The sequence below is a fragment of the Pinus tabuliformis genome, chromosome 8, assembly GCF_031772625.1.
Source record: "Pinus tabuliformis cultivar Carrire ecotype Pingquan chromosome 8, CPIR1, whole genome shotgun sequence".
In the NCBI taxonomy this organism is placed as follows: Eukaryota; Viridiplantae; Streptophyta; class Pinopsida; order Pinales; family Pinaceae; genus Pinus; species Pinus tabuliformis.
Window position 1 is genome coordinate 195,053,397 of NC_142294.1, and position 22,696 is coordinate 195,076,092.

Consider the following 22,696-nt stretch of genomic DNA (forward strand, 5'->3'; position numbering starts at 1 on the left):
ATGTTTTCCTTTTTTACCCCACCCTTTTGGCTACTGCCACTAATGCCACTGACGAGACTTCTCCTAAGCTAGATTAAATATGACCATAATCTTTCCCAAGATGGAATATCTCATCTTCCTATAATAACATGTACGAAGACATCCCACTACTTAGAAAACTCATCGAGGGTTGTCCTGATGAGCTCATCGTCTTCAATTTTCTCACCAACACCTGCCAATTCTTCCTTGAAATGTTTCACCTTGGTAAGCTAAGATACAATGTTCTCACCCTTGCTATATTTCATGTTTGAAAGTTTCTCCCTTAGGATCAACTTCATGTTTACACTGGAACCTTAATAAAGTTTACAAACTGCATCCCACATCTACTTCCCCATATCTTCTTCAACTATATGAGGCACAATGTGATCCTTGATCCCATCCAAAATTATATGTATGGTTTTGGCATCTTCCTTCTTATAGGTGAGGAGTTGTGTAGCATCTATCAGTATGGCTACAACATTGTTCAAATACTCCTTTAGAACATTCTCCTCCAAGATTAATAGGATTCTTGATTTCCATATTCCAAAGTTATATGCTACCCCTAATATGTCATGATTTTGTAAACCAACTAAAGCCACTTCTCATAAAACTTCGAAATAAAATAAGTAAGCCCTAAGTAAATCTGTAACGAATTGATCTGGGATTTACAAACCCTTAGTTTCCTCTCCTACACCTTGTGCTAAGCTTCTCAAATAACATTTTGCACTTCATAACTGCTCTAATTCCATGTGAAAATTCCCAGATATAACTCTGATATGGACTTATTACAATTATCTGGTTATTATCCTCCTATCTTTTAAATATTATTTGTCTCAACGAAAAATATTTACTACAAATAATGAATAAAAACAGAATTGTAATATTCACCCTCTAAAAAATTCATAGGAATTGAGAAAATCACACACATAAAATAAGCATTGATGTTTTTGAACAAATGTCCCTAGAAAAACCCCAATGTGGGGAAAACTAGTTATTCAGATGAGGGTTCTATTATTTCTTCGGAAAATATGTAATTGAAAATATTACAACTGGTTGTTATAAAATGGAAAATCTCCATTAAATAATTTTATCTTCTTGTTTGTTGATCAAATTGGAAAGGGAATAAATCCTCGACCCTTCTTCTGCAATTCACACTGCCTCTTTGGCTATATGCGCGACCTCTCTAGCAACTCAAACAAACTAACTAGAAATTCACATTGTCGTTCTGGTAACTCGCACTACCTCCGACAACTCGCATTGCCTTACTATGGAAATTTGCGCTGCCCTCCAGTAATTTACTCTAGCTCTCTGGTAATTCACATTGGCTTTTTGGAGACAATTTCAGCCTCCTCTACGGAAAAATAAACTGGCCAATGAAACTCCCTATGAAGTTAAAAGTATCTCGAATGAAGAAAAACTCTAGAAAATGTTTATAAATCAATCACTAGTGAAACCCTCGCTGGTGTCAAACCCCACCCTATTGTTGCGCCTCAACTCAATCGTTGTGTCTCCAAGATGTCCATTGATTTCCTCTTATAATATCTCATTGAAAATTCAACAACCAAGATTTATTCCTGATCAATGGCTAAAATAATATTGACTCTACCAAGTACCTTTTCTAGAAGTCACTATAGAGAAATCGACTTGTCTCAATTAATGTTGATTAATTAAATTATTTTCCTAAGTTAGATTTAGGAAAAATACTAAAAATTTATTAATATCTAATTAAGACATTTTTCCTTAGAACAGTTTACTGGGCTTGGAGATAATTTCTTCTCTTGTGCGCTTAGCCTTAGTGACAACTCCTGAGACTAGAACACATGTCTGTGCTACAAAACATAACATCATATATAAAATTTATGAACCAAATCCTTACTTTACAAATGAACATGACCATTACATGATCAATCCACACATTTGTTATAGCACATATTTGTCAACACAAACTCACACATTGAATATTAAATCGATAGTTCTGCTGTGAAGCAAAATAGATCACACATTAATATATATTTCTACTTACTAAACTTGATGGCACACCACACTCATATTGAAAGCATAAGAAAACAATGATGAAACGCGTTGGGTTCGTGGGCCCTTTCCAACTAGTAGTGTTGCCTTGAATAAAATTAACTCAAACTGTGATTTATCATGAAATGCACAAATTAACCATCAACAACAAGCTTTATTTTCATAATCCACATATTACATTGATAACTATGTGTAGGAGCACTCCTAACGGTCACAATATGGGGGTTGTGTTATAAACTTAGAACAAAAATATAAACTGTCAGTACTAAAAAATATTGAGAGTCAATACTCTATTTACACATGAAAAAGTACAAAATAACATCTAGCGAAAATTTTAAGGATCGAAGTTTATTTGAAAGTTTAAAAACCTTAATGAATCTCACTAGTCCTTAACATGCAAATTATAAAATGTTTAGCGCTATTTTTGTAAAAAAAAATATATGTCTGATGATTTTATATTAGTTTGTATAAAATTTTGGAAAATTTTAAGGTAAAATAATTTTATATTATAAAATTTGGGCGGATCATTTTTAGAAAAAAAATAGAAAGTGTTGAATATTTTCTTTGGAAAAAGCATGGAAAATGCGAACTGTCAATATCATCCCTTAAAGTTTTCCCTGATAAGATCATTATCCTCCATGGTTGAAAGCCTATTCTGACTAAGGCTCCAAGAGATCTAACAACCTCTATGCTAATTTGGAACGAGAAAGTAATGAGATCTTAAACTAAGGTTGAGTGGTTGAATCCAAGTTGAAAAAATCTGATATAGAGCACCTTCAGTCTCAACCATATCTTGCTAGGGTTGACCACTGAGGTGGTAGGCTAGTTGGGCATTGCGTGTGAACTAGAGATCCAATCTAGTAGGTGGAAAAACATCTTGAGGTTGACCTCGAGAGAACCCATGTGTCCATTCCAATTCAGAAGGCACACATCCACATCAAACATGGAGCTTAGTTGCAATAACTCTCAAGGATTATAACACACCCACAAACCTTCATTAGCAACCTTTAATCCTAATTAACATGTTTTTCCTTCATTATGCATAGAAGAGGACTATATAGGGACAAAAGTAGGGATTTAAGAGGGGTAAAAAAATGGGCAACTGATAGGAAGAATATTGTCAATTCTATGCCTCAACATAGTATTCAAATGGTGTTGATCAAATAATTACTTTAACCGATTACTATATATATATATATATATATATATATATATATGGTGGCATGCCACCAACCCCTCCACCCCACAATTCAAAATACATTAAAATATACAATGGGTTGGGGGTTGCGGCTCTAACCCAAGAAACTGCCCAATGGCTTAAATGACCATGATAAAACTAGGATGGTGGGATTAGAATTCGTTTTGGTCACCAACCGGCTCACCCGACAGGCGACGCCATCATAAAAACAAACAAAAAACGACCATTTTGAGGAGGTCATGGATTTCGAAACCGAGCCTGCCACACCAAATTTGTGTGCATAGCCAACAACCCAATTAGCATATACTTTGTAAATTTCAACAACACAGTGTTGGGAAAAATACTAAGAGGGGGGGTGAATCAGTATTTACAAATCAATAACTTTTTACATTTCATATTCAGATTTTTATACACGACTTTACTGAATCAAACCTGCGTGTGCACGCGACTGTTCTTAAGCCAATTAGTGTATATCCGGTGAACTTATAATTTCAGTTAATCCATCATATGTTTATCTTCAGCTAATGCATTAGTACTTTATTAGATAAACATTAACCATGTGTTGTAATAAATAAACCATCACACATAAGCAACACACATGAACACCAAGATTTAAGGTGGAAACCCAATGTGAGAGAAAAACCAATTGTTGTTGCTGATATATATATATATATATATGGTGGCATGCCACCAACCCCTCCACCCCATAGTTCAAAATATATTAAAATATACAACGGGTTGGGGGTTGTGGCTCTACCCAGGAAACCGCCCAATGGCTTAAACGACCACGATAAAACTAGGATGGCGAGATTAGAATTCGTGTTGGTCACCAACCGGCTCACCCGATGGGCGACCCCATCATAAAAACAAACAAAAAACGACCATTTTGGGGAGCTCGTGGGTTTCGAAACCAAGCCTGCCACACCAAATTTGTGTGCGTAGCCAACAACCCAATTAGCATATACTTTGTAAACTTCAACAACACAATGTTGGGAAAAATACTAAGAGGGGGCTGAATCAGTATTTACAAATCAATAACTTTTTACATTTCATATTCAAATTTCTATACACGACTTTACTAAATCAAGCCTGTGTGTGCACGCGACCGTTCTTAAGCCAATTAGTGTATATCCGGTGAACTTATAATTTCAGATAATCCATCATATGTTTATCTTCAGTTAATGCATTAGTACTTTATTAGATAAACATTAACCATGTGTTGTAATAAATATACCATCACACATAAGAAACACACATGAACACCAAGATTTAAGGTGGAAACCCAATGCAGGAGAAAAACCAACTGTTGTCGTTGATATATATATATATATATGGTGGCATGCCACCAACCCCTCCAGCCCACAATTCAAAATATATTAAAATATACAATGGGTTGGGGGTTGTGGCCTTAACCCAGGAAACCGCCCAATGGCTTAAACAACCATGATAAAAATAGGACGGCGGGATTAGAATCCGTGTTGGTCACCAACCGGCTCGCCCAATAGGCGACCCCATCATAAAAACAAATAGAAATGACCATTTTGGGGAGGTCATGGGTTTCGAAACTGAGCCTGCCACACCAAATTTGTGTGCATAGCCAACAACCCTATTAGCATATACTTTATAAACTTCAACAACACAGTGTAGGGAAAAATACTAAGAGGGGGGGTGAATTAGTATTTACAAATCAATAACCTTTTACATTTCATATTCAGATTTCTATACACGACTTTACTAAATCAAACCTGCGTGTGCACGCGACTGTTCTTAAGCCAATTGGTGTATATCCGGTGAACTTATAATTTCAATTAATCCATCATATGTTTATCTTCAGCTAATGCATTAGTACTTTATTAGATAAACATTAACCATGTGTTGTAATAAATAAACCATCACACATAAGCAACACACATGAACACCAAGATTTAAGGTGGAAACCCAATGCGGGAGGAAAACCAACTGTTGTCATTGATATATATATATCTATATATATATATATATATATATATATATATATATATATATATATATATATGGTGTCATGCCACCAACCCCTCCACCCCACAGTTCAAAATATATTAAAATATACAATGGGTTGGGGTTTGTGGCTCTAACCTTGGAAACCACCCAATGGCTTAAACGAACACGATAAAACTAGGATGGCGGGATTAGAATTTGTGTTGGTCACCTACCGGCTCGCTCGACGGGCAACACCATCATAAAAACAAACAAACAAAAAACCATTTTGGGGAGGTCGTGGGTTTCAAAACCGAGCCTGCCACACCAAATTTGTGTGCATAGCTAATGAACCAATTAGCATATACTTTGTAAAATTCAACAGTGTTGGGAAAAATACTAAGAGAAGGGATGAATCAATATTTACAAATCAATAACTTTTTCCATTTCATATTTAGATTTCTATACACGACTTTACTGAATCAAACCTGCGTGTGCACGTGATTGTTCTTAAGCCAATTAATATATATCTGGTGAACTTATAATTTCAGTTAATCCATCATATGTTTATCTTCAGCTAATGCATTAGCACTTTATTAGATAAACATTAACCATGTGTTGTAATAAATAAACCAGCACACATAAGCAACACACATGAACACTAAGATTTAAGGTGGAAACCCAATGTGGGAGAAAAACCAATTGTTGTCGTTGTCTTTGTCTTCCTTTTAATATAAAGAATAATATGTTTACAATCTTGTACTGCTGCAGACTCGTACCAATACGCAGGCACCCACCGGTAGAATGCTACAACCTTCTCTCGTTCTCCAGCTTCTACTGGAAGTGAGCTACAACCCCCCTAGCTCTTGTACTGGCTGGTATGTTTACCAATACTTAGGTGTCGACCTACAAAAGGCTACTACCTTTTCTTGTTCTCCAACTTATATTGGAAGGGAGCTCCAACCCCCCTGATCTAATCACCATCCACTATTGGCAGGACACTTTGACTTACTCACTAAAGGCTCCAACCCTTAGCATTCTCCAGGGACCACGTTTCATAAATTTTCAGATTGGATACTCCTGGTACACATCAATACAATATGTAGCCCACGTTTCATCAAATTTTCATATTGGACCCATTAGTAACATTGAAGCTCAAAATCAATCACCACTGCAATACAGTCAACAAATATATCTGCATCAACCAATCACTAAAACCTAATCATCAATCTTTGGATCAATCAATCACTGAAACCTCTGACACAGTGAATCAAACAAACATTGAACCTCTAACACAACTAAATCAACCATTCACTTAAAACCCAATCAACCGATACTTAATTAAAATTGAACCAATCAATGTGAACAGTCAGATCATTGTAATCAGAACATTGCATTAACAACCAGAACCAACTATAACCTCAAAAATCATAGGTCAGAATGTATATGCTACTTCAGTGAAGCTAGCATGCATGTATACGCTACTTCCTTTACCCAAACCTGCGTATATCTCCAAAAATATTGAATCATAAAAACTCTAAATCAAAATTGTACCAACCAATGACATATTGAAGATTTGTTGTCATATTATAGATTTCTAAACAGATAGCAGCAAAGATCACCCTTCTTACTCAATAAATCAATCAACCAAAATCAATCTCCTTATACAATCAATTTTACTTTCAGATCTAATGAAGACATCATTGACAAACAGTAACTAAACAGCAACATTGATCAAATAGATCAGTCATCTATTATTAACAAAATTTTCTTCTGCATATGCTACTTGGAAGAGCCGAACCAGCGTGTATACGCGCCTTCACCAAGGTACACCAATGTATAGATCTGCAAACAATAACGTATAACTTCGCAGTTATTCCAGACTTCATATATACCCATATCATAGCATTTAAAGGACAAAACATTTTTTAGCACTCAGATCTAGCCTATCCATTATCAGACCACATAATGATAAGTCATTTCAGCTCTTATGATCCTGATCCATCATTAGATCTCATCCATCATCAAACACTCAGGTGCATACTTAATTCAGATCAAGCAAAGCATCATAAACCCATAACCTGCATATTTTCTTTTGACATAACTCTTCATAAGATATACATTGTTTTCACTTCTTCACACTTTGATCTTCACCTCCTTATATACTTAGAGCCTTTTTCAATACCTCGGACCAAAACAACACTTAGAACTTGTGGTATTCTTGGACAGGATCGAGTAACCATTATTCCACTCAATATTGTGGGCTAATACCATAGTATGGACCTGTTAGCTTTGCTATTGATCTCGATATTTAAAGGCCAAAATGCATGCTTGATCAGGTTTTCTATGATAAAACAGGAGTTGCAGTGGCCAGCCCGCCTCTTTCCCCTTCACCCTGCTCATTTTCTCATAATTCCCCGCACCTTTGTTTCTTCCTTCCCCTTAATCCTCCTTATTCTCCTAAAACCTTGATAACCTGTCTAAACCCCATTACCCTTGTTTTACACCTGAATTTAGTGTAAAAGTTATTTTTCCTTAGCATTCGGGTTCTTTAAGTTTAAACGTTACATAACCCACACGACCATATTCATATAGCCGCACTTTGTCCCTATCACATCAGTTTTAAAAGAGCACGTGTTTATACCTTGGTCGTCCGATCATCCCGCGAAGATCCAACGTCATATGCTACCCCTACTCCCGTAAACCGCACGAATGATAGCCCGCGGGAAAAGCGGTTTCCCCGCCATAGTTCGTGCCACGTGTCACAAATATGTTGGATCGCACCCCCACTACACGATTTCCACCTTTTCCCATTAGCGGTGCGGGGAAGCCGCTTACCGCCATCCAGTACGGTCCCCGCTCGCTAACACTCTCGCATCTTTGCCGCCCTTCAGCCATCGGATTTGCTTGACCATGATCCGATGATCCACATTCCTCCATTCGCGTTCCCTTCCAATAGCCTGCATAGTCCGATCTTTGTCGTCCAATTTGTCAGATCCAATGGCTTATATTCAATCGCGCTTCCGTTTCCTCCCGATGCTGCCCGCCAAGAGATCTCGGCCGTCCGTCTGAGCCATCCAACGACTAATATTCATTCCAGCCCATCGTCCATTTTCCATGCATTTTCCATGTTTTGGGCCTGTCTTATGCACGCGAAGAAGAAAGGGAGCCATGATCCGGTACTCTGCACATTGAATCCCCAGCAACCACATTTAAAGAGTAGCGCGGCCAAGGACGAGAAGGACAGCATTGAGTAGATAAACACGGCATTTCACCTATTCGTGAAGTACAGCAGAGCAGCGAAAAGGTCATTTTGTCCATTAAAACAATCAAATTGTATCAAAGACCATATCTGATAGTAAATGTGGTTGGTGGCCAGTTATGACCCCTCCACGCATAGCACAGTAGAGCAATTGTGTAAACAAACTCTATATATACCCAAAAGCAAGATGTAATAAGGTTGATGAATGTTATTTTGATGTAAGGTTCAACTTCTGGAGATTGTAACTACTGTGATACCTGCAGCGTCTGGTCTTCATTTTCAACTAATGCAAGCTTCTTTTGTTGTTAATTGCTCACTTTCCACTTCTTCTTTGTTCCAAGTTGTGCCTGTTATGCATTTTTCATGTGCTCTTGATGTTTAGCATTAGAGGGGTTGTCATCCCACCTCTGTGTTAGAATCTAGTAAGTATTATTGAATGTGTATGCATGTTTTTGTTGTTTTAATGCCAGAGAGCTGTCATCTTGTCTGTGCATTAGGAAATAGATTTGCAGACCTCTTTATTGGTTGCAGCTGGCCATCACAGGGTCCTGTGCATCTGCTGGTGTGATCAGTATTCGCCATTTCCACTTAATCCCCAAATTGTGAGTAATTGGTGGTCTAAAACCTTGCAGTCTGGGGGTGTTCACCCATGTCTAGGGTTAAGCATAGTAGAAGTGGTTATCTGGCTTGAATATGCATCATTCCTTCCATTCATCCATCATTTTCCAACATTTTTGTTGAGTTTGTAATGTTCCCGAGCATCTCTAATATACAACCTAGGAGAGTTTCTTGGGGTGATAACATTAATTGGTGTTGTTGCCGGGGAGAGGAGAATTTAAGCTTAGCTTCCCAGAGAGAACGACACAGTTTCAAGCTTTGATGATCGACAAGGTTTGAACACAATTTCTGGTTGTAATCATCTATCTGGCGACTCCACTGGGGGAAGACCAACCTTTGGTGACTCCACATTGAAGTTCTAGATCAGTTTGTGAGACATAATCGAAGAAATCCTCAGAAATCACCAGCTAAATCAGTGCCTAACCCTGAGAGGACTGTCAAATCGAAGAAAGCATCATAGAAAGGGGCATCAAGATCAGGTAAGCCTAAGAAATCTCAGTCATCTCTGAAAGATAAAGTTATAGCTGAAGATTTACAGTTTGAAGATTCAGAGCCCAGCACTGTTAATAAGGAAACTCCTTCAGAGATTAATTCAGCCCCTTGTGCAGTTAGTTCCCCTTTGAATCTCAGTCCAAAGAAAGCTTCCCATCCAGTCCAGAACATCCCTTTGTCTCTGTCATCCATCACATTACTTCCTACCATTCAATCTGCCAGTATTCTTCCACATATCCCAGTCATGGAAGGCCAGCAAGCACCCACGAAAATAGAGAGAATTGTTGTTGCTAGATATGGACCTTTGGTTTTGCCAGTTCCTTTAAATCCTATACCCGTGGGGGGATATTAGAAATATATGCCTAAGTTCACTAGCACAGAGGGAGTAACAGCAGAAGAACACCTAGAAGCTTTTTACAGTTATGCTGATAATTTAGATATAAGTGAAAATGATGTGTGGATGAGAGTTTTTGTCCAGAGTCTTGATGGAGAGGCCAGGAAGTGGTTTAGAGAATTACCCCGGAGATCTATAACTAATATTGAAGCCTTAGATGATGCATTTTTGAAGCACTAGGGAGATAAAAAGGACTTGTTGTATTATCATACTAAGTTTGGTAACCTGAAGAGGGAAAATGGGGAATCATTCCCTGATTTTAATAAAAAGATTCAATCGTATGTATAGTAAGATACTAGCTGAGGTAAATCCTACCCCCACCTCGGCCAAACTCACTTATGCCAATGCTTTTGATTCTGATTTCTACCTATTGTTGAGAGAAAGAAGATGTGCCACTCTAGCTGATATGCAGGATGCAACACTAGAAGTGGAATATAATATTATGGCTGTAGAAAAGCTTAAAAACCAAGTTGATAGAAGGAGGAAAAGAGGTCAGGCTTCTACTTCCTCTACATCATCTTCAGAGCCTAAATTAGACAGAATGACTAAGATGATAGAGTCATTGGCTGCTGAAATTTCTAAGCTAAAGGTTGAGCAAAATTCAGGAAAAACAAGGCAGCAGAACACATTTCCTCCAAGAAACCCAAATCCTTTCAGAAGAGCAAATGAGCAGTTACAAATTATTCAGAGGGGTGAAGAAACAAAAGAAGAATAGAAGGTTAAAGCTCCTTTCCAAAATGTAGTCATGGAGGAGGAACAATTTGAAGATGAGGATGAAATTCACTACATGGAAGATAAAGGCATTGCTGCTTTTTTTACATTGGTTGCTTATGAAGATTCTTTGTTGCAGGAACAAGACAGTCAGGAATGGGATAGAGAAGTTGTCCTGCAAGCTGAGGAGCGGCAAAGACATAATCTGAGGTCAAATGCAAAAAAATTCAAGGATAATTTTGCCTAAAGAGCTTCTATCCAAACAGAGTCACAGGATATCAGACAGAGAAGACCAGCAGCTGATTCAGTCTTTCTCAAAGCTCCAGTTCAAGAGGTAAAAGGTTTTGATAAGTTATCTTCTTCTTTCAGCTTTGAATCAGAAGTCCAAAAATTAAAAATATATGTGCCCCTAGTAGAGTTGGTGAAGAGTGAAGTATTTAGAAAGCCTGTCCTTGAAGCTCTTGAGCTGGAAACCACATAAACCTCCACTGACTTTGTCAATTTACAAGATGATAAGCCTATTGTTGTGCTTAGTCCTATGATTGAACCTGCTGATAATAATTCTCCATCTTTTTATGTCTCCTTGACCATTCATGATAAAATCCTCCACAATTTCCTGCTAGACACAGAGGCCAGCCACAATCTAATGCCTAAAGTTGTCATGGAAGAGTTAGGCCTTGATATCACCAGACCATATCATGATTTATTCTCTTTTGATTCAAGGAAAGTGAAGTGCTTAGGATTAATCAAAGACTTGGCCATTATCTTAATTCAGCTACCCATGAAGAGTATAATGATGGATATTGTGGTAGCAGATGTGCCTCCCAAATTCAGCATGTTGCTGTCTAGAGGATGGATTAAGAGACTAGTTGGGACATTACAGAATGATCTATCTTATGCCACTGTCCCAGTGTTTGGAGGAGAAAGCATGAGGTTATGTAGAGAAGCACAATTAGCATACATCATCAGTGATGAGAAGAATCCTACTAATCATCCCATATATGCTATGGACACTGATTTTGGAGCATGTATCCTCCAAATAGAAGAATCTCAGAAGGCCTCAATCCATATCAAGAAACCAATTATTCAGGCCGATGAAGAGCAAGGAAGTCTGGTTTGGGAGATTTTCTTTGATGGAGCATGTTCCAGGGAAACTGCAGGAGCAGGGGTGGTGCTGATATCTCCAGAGCAAGAAAGCACACAGTTGTCTTTTAAGCTGGCTTTTCAAGTCATAAACAATATAGCAAAATATGAGGCTTTTCTATTGGGTTCTTAATGCAGCAAAAGACAGAGGAATAAAGCATTTAAAGGTGTTTGGAGATGCTGATCTGATCATTCAGCAAGTAAATAAAACATTTCAAGCAAAGCACCCAAGGCTAAAAGCATACAGAGATGAGGTATGGAGAATCAAAGATTCTTTTGATTATTTATGTATTTCATACATTCCTAGAGCCCAAAATCAGCTTGATGATTCCCTTGCTATGTCTTCTAGTCTATTTATTCCTCCCATGCCTCCCAGACTAGTGTATGAAGTCCAAATGAAATATAGACCATCCTTGCCTGATAATGTCCAGCATTGGAAAGCTTTTGAGGATGATGATGAATTAATAGGTTCCTTCAAGTCATTGATGAATTTTCTGAAATGCAAATTGATCAAGATAATCAAGCCTTGGAAGAAAACCCCAAATCCCAGCTTAGAAATAAAATTGGTAAAGAAAGCATTGTCCAGCTTCCTAGCAATCATATTCCAAAGGGTCTAATTCCTCTTGAAAGACTGTTTGACCAAAATGATGTGTCTTACAAGGCTGCCCAAAAAGAAGATCAATCTACAGTCTGTAAGCATGATATAGGGAGTCTAGGTTAGCCTAGATACATAAGTCTGTCCACCCATATATCTGCTGATCGAAGTGCTAAATATTGCAAATTAATGAGGCAATTTGTTGATGTGTTTGCCTGGGAGTATAGTGATCTCAAAACGTATGATAAGAACATAATCCATCATAAATCCCTTTAGAGAAAGACACCATTCCTTTCAAACAAAATCTGGGACCAATATACCCTATGCTTCTTCCTTTAATTGAAAAAGAAATTAAAAAATTGTTGGCTGCCAAGATCATAGTCCCTCTCAGATATTCAAAATGGGTAGCTAATTTGGTAGTGGTGAGGAAGAAAAGTGGAGAAATCAGAGTGTGTGTTGATTTCAGAAACTTAAACAAATGCTCTAAGAAAGACAATTATCCCTTACCCAAGATGGAGCATTTGCTGCAAAAGGTCTCAGGAGCTAAAGTAATGTCTCTCTTGGATGGATTTTCAGGCTTTAATTAGATTGTTGTGCACCCAGATGACCAAGAAAAGACTGCATTTATCACTCCTTGGGGCACTTTTATGTATGCCAAGATGCCTTTTGGATTGATGAATGCTGGAGCCACCTTTCAGAGAGCTATGGATATATCATTTGTAGGGGAGAAGGATAAATTTGTCCTTATCTACCTCGATGACATAACAGTATATTCCAGCAGCCATCAAAACCATTTGCAACATTTGAAAAAAGTGTTTTTGAAGTGTAGAAGGTTTGGGATTTCAGTCAATCCCAAAAAGTCACAATTTGCTTTAGAGGAAGGCAAGATGTTAGTACATGTTGTTTCTGCTGCAGGTGTTCAAATTGACCCAGAAAGAGTCAAATCAATACAGGCTTTGTCTGTCCCGAGATCAAAGAAAGATATCCAATCCTTTTTGGGAAAAAATAATTTTGTGAGGAGGTTTATCTCGAATTTTGCTGAATATGTGAACCATATTACCTCCATGTTGAAGAAAGGGGCAGAAATCAAATGGACTGATGCAGCAAGAAAATCATTTGAGTCTATTAAAGAAGCTATTATGGAAGCTCCCACATTAATAAGTCCATATTACAACAAGGAGTTCCAAGTATTCTCATTTGCCTCTGAAGACACCATTGCAGCAGTTTTATTGCAGGCGGATGAAGAAGGTTCAGAGCATCCGGTGGCATTTTTTAGCAAGAATTTGAGGGATGTTGAACTGAGGTATGACATTATTGAAAAATAGGAATATGCTCTTATCAAATCCTTGAAATCTTTCAGAGTTTATGTCTTGCATTCTAAGATAATTGCATATGTACACTCTGCTGCAATAAAAGATGTCTTAAAACAACCTGATGTTGATGGAAGAAGGGAAAAATCGATCACAAAGATGATAGAATTTAATATAGAATTAAAGCCCACCAAACTTGTCAGAGGTTAGGGTCTTGCCAGGTTGTTAGCAGAGGAAAATTGTAGATCTTTAGATATTGATTTCCTGTGCACAATTGCAGAAAATGGTCAGGCAGAAGAAGAGGAAGCAGCTGAACCGGACAGAAAGTAGTCAATGGCCGAGAATCTAGCTTCTTGTGATTGGTATTCTGTAATAACTAATTTCTTGTTGAAGCTAGAAATCCCTTCAGGATTTACTCAAAGTCAATCTAGAACTGTCAAGATTAGAGCAGCTAAATATTGCATTAATCAAAAACTGATCTACTGGAGGGATCCATCTGGAGTGCTTTTAAGGTGTCTGGACAAAGAACAGTCAATAGAAGTTATGCAACAATTTCATTCCAGCATGTGTGGAGGGCACCATTATTGGAAGACTACAGCACATAAAATTCTCAGAGCTGGGTACTATTGGCCCACTTTATTTTCTGATGTTTTTGCTTTTGTTAAATCTTGTGACAGGTGCCAAAGATTTGAAGGAAAACAACAGTTGAAGTCCCTGCCCCTAAAACCAATACATGCAAAAGGACCTTTTCAACAGTGGGGCTTGGATTTTATTGGAGAAATCAATCCACATTCCAATGGCCAGCACAGATGGATATTAGTAGCCACTGATTATTTCACCAAGTGGATTGAAGCAATCGCTACCAGGAAGGCTAATCATAATGTGGTCATGAAGTTTTTGACAGAGAACATCTTCAACAGATTTGGTTGTCCACATAGATGAATCACAGACAATTCAGCAGCATTTAGGGCAAAGGAATTAGTGGAAATGTGTGATTCAATGGGTATTAAATTTGTTCATTCCACCTCATACTATCCTCAAGGTAATGGTCTAGCAGAATCCTCTAATAAAATCCTGATAAGGATAATTAAGAAGCTACTAGAGGAAAATAAAAAGAATTGGGATTCAAAACTCAAGTATGCACTGTGGGCTGACAGAGTGACCATTAAGAAATCCACAAGGAATTCTCCTTTCAAGCTGATATATGGCACTAATGTTGTATTCCCGATTTAGTTAACTCTCCATGTGGCAAAATTTCTTCAAGAAGGGCAGAACGAGGAAGAAGAAATGGCAATGAGGATCACTGATTTAGTAGAGGTACATCAGATTAGAGAATAGCTGGTTGAAAAGGTTGCAGTACATCAGAGAAAGATCAAGGAAGCCTTTGACAAGAAGGAAAAAACAGATAATTTTCAGGTTGGTGACTTGGTTTTGAAGTGGGATGCATTGAAAGAAAAGAAAGGCAATCATGGGAAGTTTGAAACTTTCTGGATAGGCCCTTTCATCATTTCACAAATTCAAGGGAACAACAACTTCATACTAAAAATTATGGGAGGAGAGGCAATTTTTGATGGCTCAGTTAATGGGCATTTTCTGAAAAATTATGTTGTTTAAGGTCTTTTGGCCTTAAAAGTTGTAAATATTTGGTTTTTGTCGATTTTGTATAGACAAAGTAGACTCCATGCCTAATGGAACACTAGGAATTTTGGCTAATTTGTTTCGGCTGGAAAGGCATTGATCTACAGGTTCTTGAGACCTCACAGGGAGGATCTCATCCCCAGAAGGAGCCAGTTTTAGCTCTGCTATTGATCTCGATATTTAAAGGCCAAAATGCATGCTTGATCGGGTTTTCTATGATAAAACAGGAGTTGCAGTGGCCAGCCCGCCTCTTTCCCCTTCACCCTGCTCATGTTCTGATAATTCCCCGCACCTCTGTTTCCTCCTTCCCCTTAATCCTCCTTATTCTCCTAAAACCTCGATAACCCATCTAAACCCCATTACCCTTGTTTTACACCTGAATTTAGTGTAAAAGTTATTTTTCCTTAGCACTCGGGTTCTTTAAGTTTAAACGTTACATAACCCACATGACCATATTCATATAGTCATGCTCTGTCCTTGTCACATCAGTTTTAAAAGAGCATGTGTTTATACCTTGGTCGTCCAATCGTCCCGCGAAGTTCCAACGTCATACGCTACCCCCGCTCCCGTAAACCGCACGAATGATAGCCCGCGGGAAAAGCAGTTTCCCCGTCGTAGTTCCTGCCACGTGTCACAAATATGTTGGATCGCGCCCCCACTACACGATTACCACCTTTTCCCGTGAGCGGTGCAGGGAAACCGCTTACCGCCATCTAGTACGGTCCCCGCTCGCTAACGCTCTCGCATCTCTGCTGCCCGTCAGCCATCAGATCTGCCCGACCATGATCCGATGGTCCACGTTCCTCCATTCACATTCCCTTCCAATAGCCCGCATAGTCCGATCTTCGCCGTCCAATTTGTCAGATCCAATGGCTTATATTCAATCACGCTTCTGTTTCCTCTCGACGCTGCCCGCCAAGAGATCTCGGCTGTCCGTCTGAGCCATCCAACGACTAATATTCATTCCAGCCCATCGTCCATTTTCCATGCATTTTCCATGTTTTGGGCCTGTCCTGTGCACGCGAAGAAGAAAGGGAGCCATGATTCGGTACTCTGCGCATTGAATCCCCAGCAACCACATTTAAAGAGCAACGCAGCCAAGGACGAGAAGGACAGCCTTGAGCAGATAAACATGGCATTTCACCTGTTCATGAAGTACAACAGAGCAGCAGAAAGTTCATTTTGTCCATTAAAACAATCAAATTGTATCAAAGACCATATCTAATAGTAAATGTGGTTGGTGGCCAGTTATGACCCCTCCACGCATAGCACAACAGAGCAATTTTGTAAACAAACTCTATATATACCCAAAAGCAAGATGTAATAAGGTTGATGAATTTTATTTTGATGTAAGGTTCAACTTCTGGAGATTGTAACTACTGTGTTACCTGTAGCATCTGGTCTTCATTTTCAGCTAATGCAAGCTTATTTTGTTGTTAATTGCTCACTTTCCACTTCTTCTTTGTTCCAGGCTGTGCCTGTTATGCATTTTTCATGTGCTCTTGATGTTTAGCATTAGAGGGGCTGTCATCCCACCTCTATGTTAGAATCTAGTAAGTATTATTGAATGTGTATACAGGTTTATGTTGTTTTAATGCCAGAGAGCTGTCATCTTATCTGTGCATTCGGAAATAGATTTGCAGACCTCCTTACTGGTTACAGCTAGCCATCACAGGGTCATGTGCATCTGCTGGTGTGATTAGTATTCTCCATTTCCACTTAATCCTCAAACTATGAGTAATTGGTGCTCTAAAGCCTTGCAGTCTGGGGGTGTTCACCCATGTCTGAGGTTAAGCATAGTAGAAGTGGTTATCTAGCTTGAATATGCATCATTCCTTCCATTCATCCACCATTTTCCAACATTTTTGTTGAGTTTGTAATGTTCCCGAGAATCTCTGATATACAACCTAGGAGAGTTTTTTGGGGTGATAACAGGACCCTTGGTATTCATTAATCTTAATTTTCCATTCCATGTGTTTTTTTCCTCTTGTGAAAGTGCATGCATACGTATAAGCTCTTTTTGTTCTATGAATCCACTTGTGTACGCTACTTGGACTAGCTGAACCCACGTATACAACTTAAAATAACTTAAAACATTATTTTTCTTCAATTGCTTGGTTCTAATCTATAATCCTTTGTCTCATCATCTTTTTCTTTTGTGCCATTACTCAGTTACCTTTGAATCGACCTGTTACAATGTCAGTTGCTATCATACATCACTTACGAATTGATTCCTCTAAACTGCCCTGCATTTTGTCACATTTGTAAACACAACTGTCATGCATTATGTCACATCCTGTTTATACCTTTATCAAGTAGTCCATTCATCAAATATGTTGTCATTAAGGACAACTCATCAGTTAGGTTGCTTATCAAGGACAACACTAACACAATCTCCCTGTATCAAACCTTTGACCATTATTTTGTTCCATCATTCTGTCACCTCTGATATATCTGTGTTCCATCATTTTGTCACCTCTGATATCTCTGTGTTCCATCATTATGTCACCTGTGATATCTATGTGTTCCATCATTATATCATCTCTAATATCTATCCTGTAGATTCATTCAGTTACCATATACAAGTGAGTTGTTTTGCTACAAGTGAGTTTCCATCAAGGACAACACATGCATCATAATTCCAACAATCTCCCCCTTTGGACTTGATGGCAACTACTTTGGTGTTTGGTCACCACAACCTGTAAATAACATCAAGACAAGCACCAAGTTGTTCTAAACATCAAGCTACTCTCCAAACACCAAGCTACTCTCCCCCTTTGACATCAAGGGCAAAGGGCTGACCGAACAATGTTAAATGAAGACTTCTATATCTGAACTGTTGAATATGAACACTAATCATGCTCCCCCTAGGCACATGTTTAATTCTCTAATCAAACTCCCCCTTAGTACATGTTGAGATGCACTATACTGTCCATGCTCCCCCTGAGCACATGTAGAGTCTGCAGAGATATTTTCAAAATAATAACATGACTCTATAATGACCTTCCTATCACTAATGACTCATATATATATCAATCACCCAGCCAAGTGGGGATACACCAAATGAATCAACCACTCAAACAAGTGGGATTACATATTTGACATGATCTCAAAAGTCCATACATGACTGAATATGACAATTATTACATTATAGGTCTCTACATGAACTTTACATCAAATGATATACATGACATTTATAACAAAAACAAAAGATCTAACAAGATAGTCATCAGCAACTATCATGCACCATATATGATCTAAACCGTATGCATCTATCAACAGCATCTAGAACAACAACCTGTATATGTCCATCATCAGTTCGAAAGATATGTCAATGTAGTTGTAATATCATCAACCTGTGACTAAGTATGTCACATATAGATATCAACTCATCCTCTTGATCTTATCAAGATCAACTTGCTTTGTTTCCTTAGTATAAAAAAACCTTAGCATGGCTTGCCATGAATCAACTAAGAATATGTCCTTTCTCCAAGCAGTAATACAAAAACATTCATCATATCATATATATGTGAAAACACCATAGACATCATTTATGACCATAACATCATCATCGTAGCAAGAACAGCATGATCTCAAGAACCCAATATATCAACCATGAATCATCACTGGGAATTTTCTAACATCCCACATCTGATAAGCATCAACCATGATAATCAACATATGTGAGTATCAAACCTCTCATCATAAAGTAAGAAATCATCATCATTATGTGAATAAGTAAGATATGTCTCCAAATAATTGTGTGTTCATGACACCTACAATAACACTGTTCTCTTGGCCAATTTTCTTCATACAAGAGGACCTTTTATACCAACATTACAACTTAAGTAATCATCCATGAATCCAGCATAATGTGTATCTAGATTCTCATCAATGTGAAGAGAAAACCAGGAGTTCACAATAATTTGCCAAGATTTCTTGATACTATCAACAACAACAATCCTAAACCATGTGAGAGTCAAGAACTATAGGAATCCTCATTCATAACTGCAACATATGTAGTTTATGCATCTTTGAAGGAATGATGACAGTAGTATAACATAAATGAGTGGTACTTGACATCATCAAATAATGAAGATGTGTACTCAAGCTTTGTTCTTCTCCTTGAACTTACAAGGATCATCATGTAAGTGACATAACAATATGCATCATGAAAAGAATCATCTCAATCATCCATAAATCTGATCTGAATAACAACTATGTGGCTCAAGCAAAGTATCATCCGAGATTTCATCATGGGCCACCGAAGACCGCAGCATAGCATGATGCATCATTTAAACACTTCAACAACATAAGCATCCTCACCATTGATAATAACCATTGTGTGCCAAAATATAATTCCAACAATGCATTATTAGTAGCATAGCATATTCTCCCCCTGAACCTGTGCCAACTGTTCACTATCAGATCTAATCACTGCAAATATCAGTAAGAATCATCAAGGCATCATCACCAACTGGTTATACATCAAGTGATCATAAATCGTCAAGGTAGAAAAGACAATTGATAATTGACTGAACTATATCAGACCCTTTTTCTGAGTCTGCCCCACTACTTTTTCATCAAACAAACATATACGCGACTATGCAGCTTCAAACTCACGTATATACGCAACTTGTCTTATAATATCTGTGTATGAGAATTAGAACGTTGAAAATTTATACTTTCAGTTCCTTTTGAGTCTTTTCTGGCTGTACCTGATCCTAGAATTTTTGTTGAAGCATCAGTTCCAAGAATATCATTACAATGATGGTACTTCATCAGAGACTCCATTTTTCTCTTATCTCCAGTCATGTGATGAGCACATCCACTATCATCTTTGTCTTCAAATGAGCAGAGAGCAAGATCATACTTTATCTGATCTTCATTTTCTTGATTCTTGATGGATTCATCTTTTTCATATTGTCTGATATAAATCTACTTATTTGATTGATTACCATATTGTCTACGACGATCCATAGACTTGTCCCTGCATTCTTTTGATATATGCCCAAACTTGTTACAAGCATAACAGCTTATATGTTTCATATTCCTTCTATTGCAATCAATGGTTTTGTGACCAAATATATTGCAAGAAAAACAATATCCCTTAAAGTACCTAGAAGTTGATGATCTTTCCTGCTGTCACTATTCCTTTGAGATGTCTTCTTCTTCTGAGGTGCTTTCTTCTTTTGCTTCTTTCACATTGTTACAGCAGATCTCCATCAAGCGATCGAGATTCTACCAAAGGATCTTCTCTGATACCAATTGTTGGGAAAAATACTGAGAGAGGGGGGGGGGTGAATCAGTATTTTCAAATCAATAAGTTTTTACATTTCATATTCAAATTTCTATACATGACTTTACTAAATCAATCCTGTGTGTGCACATGATTGTTCTTAAGCCAATTAGCGTATATCCAGTGAACTTATAATTTAAGTTGATCCATCATATGTTTATCTTCAGCTAGTGCATTAGTACTTTATTAGATAAAAATTAACCATGTGTTGTAATAAATAAACCATCACACATGAACACCAAGATTTAAGGTGGAAACCCAATACGGGAGAAAAACCACTTGCTGCTATTGTCTTTGTCTTCTTTTTAATATAAATAATAATCTATTTACAATCTTGTACTATTGCAGACTCATACCAGTATGTAGGCACCCACCTACAGAAGGCTACAACCTTGTCTCATTCTCTAGCTTCTACTGGAAGTGAGCTACAACCCCCTAGCTCTTGTACTGGCTGATATGTTTACCAATACATAGGTGCCAGCCTACATATGGTTACTACCTTCTATCATTCTTCAGCTGCTACTAGAAGGGAGCTCTAACCCCCCTGATCTAATCACTAGCCACTACTGGCATGAAGCTTCGAATTCCTCACTGAAGGCTCCAACCCTCAGTATCCTCTAGGGACCACGTTTCATAAATTTTCAGACTGGATACTCCTGGTACACATCAATACAATATGCAAGCCACGTTTCATCAAATTTTCATACTGGACCCATCAGTAACATTGAAGCTCAAAATCAATCACCACTGCAATATAGTCAACAAATATATCTACATCAACCAATCATTGAAACCCAATCATCAATCTCTGATATAACTAAAACCCACTCATCAATCACTAAATCAACCAAAAATGAATCAATCAATCACTAAAACCTCTGATGCATTGAATCAAACAAACATTGAACCTCTGATCAAACTGAATCAACCATTCACTTAAAAGCCAATCAAACAATACTTAAACAAAATTCAACCAATCAATGTGAACAGTCAGATCACTATAACCAAAACATAGGTATAAACCCAGAACATTGCGTTAACAACAAAAACCAACTACAACCTCAAAAAGCATAGGTCAGAATGTATACGTTGCTTTAGTGAAGCCAACCTGCATGTAAACGCTACTTCCTTTATCCAAACCTATGTATATCTCCAAAAATACTGAATCTTAAAAAACTATGAATCAAAATTGTACCAACCAATGACATACTGAAGATCTAATGTCATATTACAGAGTTCTAAATAGATAGCAGTAGAGATCACCCTTCTTACTCAATGAATCAATCAACCAGACTCAGTCTCCTTATACAATCAATTTTACTTTCAGATCTAATGAAGACATCATTGACAAACAACAGTAAAACAGTAACACTAATCAAATAGATCAGTCATCTATTATCAACATAATTTTCTTCTACATATGCTACTTAGAAGAGTCGAACCAACGTGTATACAGGCCTTCACCAAGGCTAACTAGCGTATAGATCTGAAAATAATAACTTATAACTTCGCATCTATTCCAGACTTCAGATATACCCATATCATAGCATTTAAAGCACAAAACATTTTTTAGCACTCAGATCTAGCCCATCCATTATCAGATCACATAATGATAAGTCGTTTCAGGTTTTATGATCCTGATCCATCATTAGATCTCATCCATCATCAAACACTCAGGTGCATAATTAGTTTAGATCAAGCAAAGCATCAGAAACCCACCAAACCCGCCACACACATAATTCATATTATATTAAAATATACAAGGAGATGGGGTATGTGGCTGTGACCCGGGACTCGCCCAACGGCTCAAATGTCCAACATAAAATGGGCTTGGGGGGATTTGAACCAGCATCGTCCAAGGGCTAGCACACCCAATGGGCAGCCCCATCATAAAATAAAATAAAAAAAACAAATTATGACCATTTTTAGGAGGCCGTGGGTTGGAACCTAGGCCTGCCCCACCAAATTCATGTGCTTAGCCAATGACCCAACAGACCTATCTTTGTAAACTTCGTCAACACAACTATATAA

The 22,696-nt window shown here is 37.8% G+C and overlaps 1 pseudogene; it reads left to right on the plus strand.

Moving 5' to 3' along the window:
- The window catches only part of LOC149234796 (uncharacterized), a 65,509-nt pseudogene extending 54,582 nt beyond the window's left edge, over nucleotides 1–10,927 (plus strand).
- Nucleotides 10,928–22,696: the final 11,769 nt, after the last annotated feature.